The following is a 6,713-nucleotide window of genomic DNA, read 5'->3' as shown; positions in this document are numbered from 1 at the left end:
GGTTCCTTACGGTCCAGAACTCATTTACACTTGCTGATTTTTCTCTCCTGGACGGGAATTGGGTTTATTTATTTAATTCCTGGACCTTTAACAACCCTGGCCTCCACCCGCAAATGCAGACGCTGTGGCTGCTGCTTAGTGCTTAGGCGGGAAAGTTGACTAGACATACAAATAGAATTAATCCGAAGTCATATAACAAATAATTGTTACTTACTTAATAATATCATGAAATATGGAGAGCCAAAATACTTATCAAACATTTCCTGTTATTTACCTCTAGTGCGAGCGAAAATCTTTTGCCCTTGGTGGTGAACTCGGTTCCTGCAAATTCAAGACGGCATTTTCTAATTTTCATTTCTATTTGGGCCGACAACTCCGTGGTGGAGTAGTTAGCAGGTTACGCTACGAAGCAGTGTGTCCCGGGTTCGAATCCCGGCCTGGTCATGTTTCTTCTTTGTGAATTTAATCTTAACTCATTCTCATCATCACGATTAGCCAAAAAGTGTCAGAAAAGTGAAGTAAAATGAACCAAGTCAATCAATCATTTCTATTTCGTTATTTTACGCCGCTTTTCTACCTCTTGGGTTAAATGCGACGATGAGATTGAATGATGATCCGAAGGAATAGTGATGCGAGAGACATGTTGCAACCACACCTGTCCAAGGTCCGAACCTGGGACCTGTGGTTTCGTAGCGCGTCATGCTCATGCTTCGGGAGTGAACTCCTTTGAATGAAAAACTATAAAAGTAGGGTGAAAGAAAACAACATTGTACTGTGCAAAAAAGCCATGTTTAGGTCCTCTAAAAAAACTACAATTATTCAGTAAAATTAATTTTGAAGGACAAAGCCTGCGAAGTGTTTTTCCATTCGGTGACGCGTGGTCATCACATCGAGTCCCATCAAGTTTTGAGAGTGGAATTCGCTTACATATTGATTTCAACTAGCTTCCCAATTGTCCTCACGATGTTTGGCCATCACAGAAATTTTGGAGTTCCTACCAGGGATCGGACCTTGAACCTGTCTTACCAAAGACGAGAGGGCAATAACTTTAGCACGCGGGAATTTTGTTATTTCTATTGCCATCATATATTCAAAGAAAAAGAAGATTACTTATAAGAAATTAGATGTGTGCATAAAATTTCTTATATATCATCATCATTCTCCAATGTGTACAGTACGACGCCACAAAAGAATCGGCCATGTCCCATAGACGCCGGATTCGATTCTGGTATAAACAATATCCATGGGACGTCTAGCTTGAACTCATTACACAAACATTTCATTTTCGCATTTCATACTTGTACACCTGATTCCAGCACCCTTTTATATCTAAACCCACGGAAGACGGTTTTCTCTACTTCTCAATTTTCTTCGAGCAAATTTACAAATCTAAGGAGTAAGGACTAATGACATTGTTCTTGGTGTCTCAAATCTGACATAAGAGAAGCATGGATTTTTAAAGACTGTCTAGATGCCATTAAGTTAATGAGTTCATTCTGCATTTAGATTCCCGAATAATGGCCGTGGATTTCGCGAGTCTTTATTCGTAAATTTTGGGGGGGGCTACAGGAGAAAATAATGTTCTCTTCCAAATAGATTATATATATATACAAAGCACACACACATACTGTACTTATATGTAGGCCTGTATGGGTTATTAATAGTTTGTTAGTTCTTAAAGGTTTGATAGAAAAAATCTTAAGTTTTGCCCCCCCCCCAAACTGATCAACCTAGCTACGTCCCTGCTGATGCGACACGATGCATGGTACTGAGAAAACAACAGTCCAGTCCAAGCGACACGTGCATTTTCTCGCGGTGAATTGGTTTGAATGGAAGCTTTCAGACTGCAGCGATACGTGTCTCTTGGAAACCAACATTCAAAAATAAACAACACCTTCCGAATTAAAGCGACACGACAAATTGCAGGCGTCGCCCGGACTGGGCCGTTTTATCAATAACGTGCATTGTGTTGCCCCGGTCTGTTATTTGAGCAAGCGTGACTGGTGAATGGTTTGCTTTAGATGCAGTGCTTCTGTGCGAAATTCCGATATCGCTTGTCACTTCAGTCTGAAAACTCTCTTGTTGTTTGAAGTAAATTCGTGCAAGTGAAAATGGCAAGTGGAAATGAAGTCTGGAACATTTGCTATGAGGGCACGCTCCATTTCTGTGAAAAAGGGGTAAAAACATGAGCCAAAGTGTACCAGCAGACAGTGCTTGAGAGACTAGTCAAGAATCTCAACAACACTCTCTTCCATGGTCAGAACTGGAGCTTCCAGCAGGATTCAGCCCCAGCAGTAGCGGAGGCAAATGTACCAGACTTAATTTCCACTTCGGATTGGCCTTCTGCAAGTCCAGACCTATACCCTTTGGACTACAAATTGTGGTCCAAGCTTCAGGAGATAGCTTGCAAGAAGATACATCCCAATATTGAAAGTTTAAAGCGGTCTCTTCTGAATGGAGTTGCTCATTTTCCAGTCGATGTGTTGCGTAATTCAATTGATGCGTGGCCACAAAGACTTACGGAGGCTGTGTCCAAAAGGTACAAAGTACATACTTGAAGTACAGTCTTGACGGAAGTGACGTCACCTAGTGCAGTTCGAAAGCGCCAAGCAAACGAGTGTAGAGTGCCACACACGTAAATTTGCCGTTGCGTAGAAACGAATTTTCGTTTCGTCTCCCTCTCTCTTAGCATCATGTGTTCTACCCTGCTCGAAAACCTTCGCTATTGTTGCCACATTGTCATTCCATTCCTGGACACACTCGCGCAAACATCATTGAAAACAATTGAATAGCGCTCCAGCTCGCGGTTCCCACCGTTCGGTAGGGACGCTAATGTGGCAATATAGCACGGCGTAGTGCTTGCTTCTTTTATGCAGTGCATGTTCATTGGCTAGCTAGTAACTAGTGTTGCCAACTGTAATAATGAAGCACTATTTCTGTCACGGAAGGGGAAAAGGCAGGTAAAGTGGCGGTGAGTTTTGTTGGATTGGAAGCACCATATTTTTATTTTATACTAAGTATTTGACCGGTTTGACGTTGTGTGCGTGTTTTGCGTGTGTGTATGTAAAAGTGTGTGTTTGCTAATGAACGTTAAATTCCATAATGCCTCCAGTTCTGTCGAAGTTGAAATCAAAAACCTTGCATAGCCAAGCTCGGGAAATTCTAAGCAACGTGCACGAGTTCATGAAGGAGGAAGCCAGTCATGGTGTTAGCATCCCAATAAAGCATTTTGGCAAGAGAGCAGCGAACAGCAGCAACAAATTGTTCATATTTCATAATTTTGGAAATATTCAAAATAAATAAATTATGTGGCTCTAACATCATTTCAACTCTGGCTCCGGCACGTGTTCTTGTAGAAATTGCATAGAGGAGGCTGTCATTTTTGCTGCTTAATGCGATACATATTGTTTTCTGTGTTAAAATTGCCATGCTTTGATGGGTGACCAAGTTCATAGCAGGGCCGGGGGAAGGGGAGGGCGAACCGTCCCATCGCCCAGAGCGGCAAAATTTGAAGAGAAGAAAAAAATAAGCCTATTGAAAACTGTGATCGAGCGAGATATTCTTTTGCGCTGAATAGTATTGAAATAGCATAAGAAATCTCATTATTTATTTTATATTTTGATGTTTTAGTTAGGAATATATTGATTTTCAATTTTTCGTTGCTGCGTAATGACCGGGGGGGGGGGTCGAAATAGAGCGGCATCTGCCGCCACCTCCCAGGGAGGCAAAATGACTAGCGCCGGCCCTGGTTCATAACAAAAGAAAAAGCCGCGCAGCTTATCGTCTAGTGGCAGCATATGTACTTGTTATTGTTGTGGAAGCCGGCATCCTTTGTAAATGTACAACAAAGGTAACCGACTGTCGCCGATCTCAGAGAGGAAATAATAATACTGCTTCAGGAGGAGTGTTATGGTGCAATTGTAGCGGTTTAACACGTTGGCATGTTATTATCTGCCGTTGCAGTTCCATACCAGTGTATATGGGTTTTGGGAGTGAAAAGTTAGAACGCCACCAGTGCATTAATGCAATGAAAAATAATATATATATTTTTTTTATTTTGTTTGAAATCACTCAAATAAGGAATCGTATGAAGAAGTCTTCTTTGCAGCATTTTTGGTAATTTTACTTATGTGTTAGTTCATATTTTGCGAATTTTTAGTCCATATGTATGTAGCTACATACAAAGCCACTTGTTAGTACATATTAATCCTAGTCCTGGTATAATGCATGACGTTTAAAACTCAACGTTAGATAGACCTGAATTCTCTAATTTTATTGTTGTACGTAACAGCTGTGCATCGGCGCACTGCAGCGATTTTTCTATCTGCTCCATTAGCAACACTGCTTCTTTAGTTGTTTCGCGCATCGCACGGCAGAATTATCTGCGCTGGACTCTACAAGACCAGAGGACGCAGCACACGAGCGGTGCACACTTGCGATCTGTGCTTGCTTTTCATTTGTTAAAAAAAATGGACGTCTGAAGTCAATCAGCTGGTAGTTGTAGTTCTTCCATTGTGTGGAAATGTAAGTAAACAAGTTTTTAAAATACTATGTAATTTTATTTATTGGTTTTATTCATATATGCGTGGTTTCTTTCTTCTATAGTGAGAAGGTGTTTAAAAGTGGGAAAACAATGTCTTTTCCCGCGATCGTAAACCATGTTGCGGAATGTGTGAATATTAATTTGAAAGAGCAAATTTCTTTCATATTTCTATAATTAATAACGTGCTGTGTTATATAAACTGCACGCCGAGTCATGTGTGTGTTGTTCACGGAAAACAAGAGTGGCACATACAGTCGATGTTTGATAATTTTAGTTTCGAAGCAACTTTTGTTGCATTCCTCCCTTGTGTTGGCGCTGCAGTCGAAGTGCAGTTCGAAAGCTTTCCGCTTCCAGGCTTCAAGACCGCACTGCGAGTATGCTCTCGAAGTATGCTCGCTTGAAGTATGGTCTTGCAGCTTTCGGACACAGCCTCCGGCCATTTTGAATAATGATTTGTGATTTTGATTTGTCATGCATCCATTTCAGTAATGTTATTAGGGTATTACAATATCTCTCAGCATTTTGTGTCAATTTACTTAAAACGTTGTGACAGTATTTATGGTAAGACTAGGTATGTAGTATGCTATACAACTGGCGGCCACAAAGACACGTAATATTTTAATAATCTGCTCTGCAGTTGATCATCCGACGGATTCTAGACGTCCACTCCTTCATAGTAGAAGTTCAAAAAATACCTTTCTTGACTATATTCGCAAAACTGATGAAAACAAGGGCTCAGTTTTTTACTTCGTATGCCGGTGAATCTGCACTGGCAACAACGGGGACTGGCCTAAACCGGAAGTTCCGGGGGACCGGGCAAGACCTCACCAATGTTTATGTTTACATTTTTAACAAGGTTATGAAACAAAATTGTCATGCGTATCGTACATCAATGTAAAGATGAGATTTCGGAGAATACGTCTATATATAACATATACCTTATAGAATACGTCTATATATAACATATACCTTACAGACGAGAATGTAAAGAATAAATAGAGTATGAAAATCATGCATTTTCATAATTCCAGTTCCGAGCACAGCCGAAGCCGACCCGAACTCACCCGATGGAAAACCAGTAACCTCAGGCGATTGAACCGACGGCGCCCGATTTCTTTTGCAGCATTCGCTTTACTCGATTTCCTACTCCATTTATTCTTTACATTCTCATGTGTAGAGGTATATGTTATATATAGACGTATTCTCCGAAATCTCATCTTTACATCTACATCAAGATTACATTGGTTTATACTCTAGTCAGTGACGTGCAGTGATGTCGACACTTGGGGCAGAAATCAGTGGCGTGCCCAAGGGAGGTTGGTGTGGTTCATAATCCCCCTTCCCCCTTTTAGGGCACAGTATTCCTAAAAATAGAACGTCAAAGAAAGGATAGGATTGCAAAATGAGGAAGAACTACTGAAAAGATGCACGTGTTAATCCCACCCACTTTCGAAAATCCAAAACATGTTGACGATTAGTCAAAAGTGTAGGAAAAGCGAAATAAAACAAACCAAATCAAACAATCAATCAGTGATTTGATTTATGCTTCTTAGTGTCGTTGACACATTTGGTTAATCGCGAAGATGGTACAATACAATTAATGAAGAGACAAACAAAAGCAAATACCCATGCCGAGGTCGGGGTTCGAACCCGGAACTCCTGGTGTCATAGCGTGCAGTGATAACCACTACCACGCGGTTGGTTGATTTGGTGTTTAAGTCCACTTTATGTACATAAAAGCTAATCGGGACTAGACCCACAGTTTAAAGAGGGATCCAAACCACTATGTGCGTCCACCTGGTACCGATCCGGGGCCACTTGCACTCCCCCACGGAGGTCGGCCGACAACAAAGATGAGTAGAAAGCTCTAACTATTCGGATACGTGGGTATGGGTAAAGCAAACTGCGTATTTACTCAGTGGTACGTAAATTTCAATTGGATTTTTGAAACACCATATTTGCATATGATTAACGTTTTTCCAAAAAAAAATTGTATTGCTTGATTTCCCTAATTTCTTCATCTCCCGATCTCGTTACTGAAGGATCCGGACTCGAGCCCTGGCCTATGCATGAGTGTTCCTTTGTAACCACTGTTCATCCCTTTAATTTAATCAACGTTCATCGTCATGGCAGAAGTTAGGTAAAGTGATGGAAAAGCAACGCTAAAGAA

The sequence above is a fragment of the Lepisma saccharinum genome, chromosome 1 (assembly GCF_977018435.1).
Source record: "Lepisma saccharinum chromosome 1, izLepSacc3.1, whole genome shotgun sequence".
In the NCBI taxonomy this organism is placed as follows: domain Eukaryota; kingdom Metazoa; phylum Arthropoda; class Insecta; order Zygentoma; family Lepismatidae; genus Lepisma; species Lepisma saccharinum.
The sequence above is the reverse complement of the archived record's forward strand: the minus strand, read 5'-3'. Positions refer to the sequence as shown.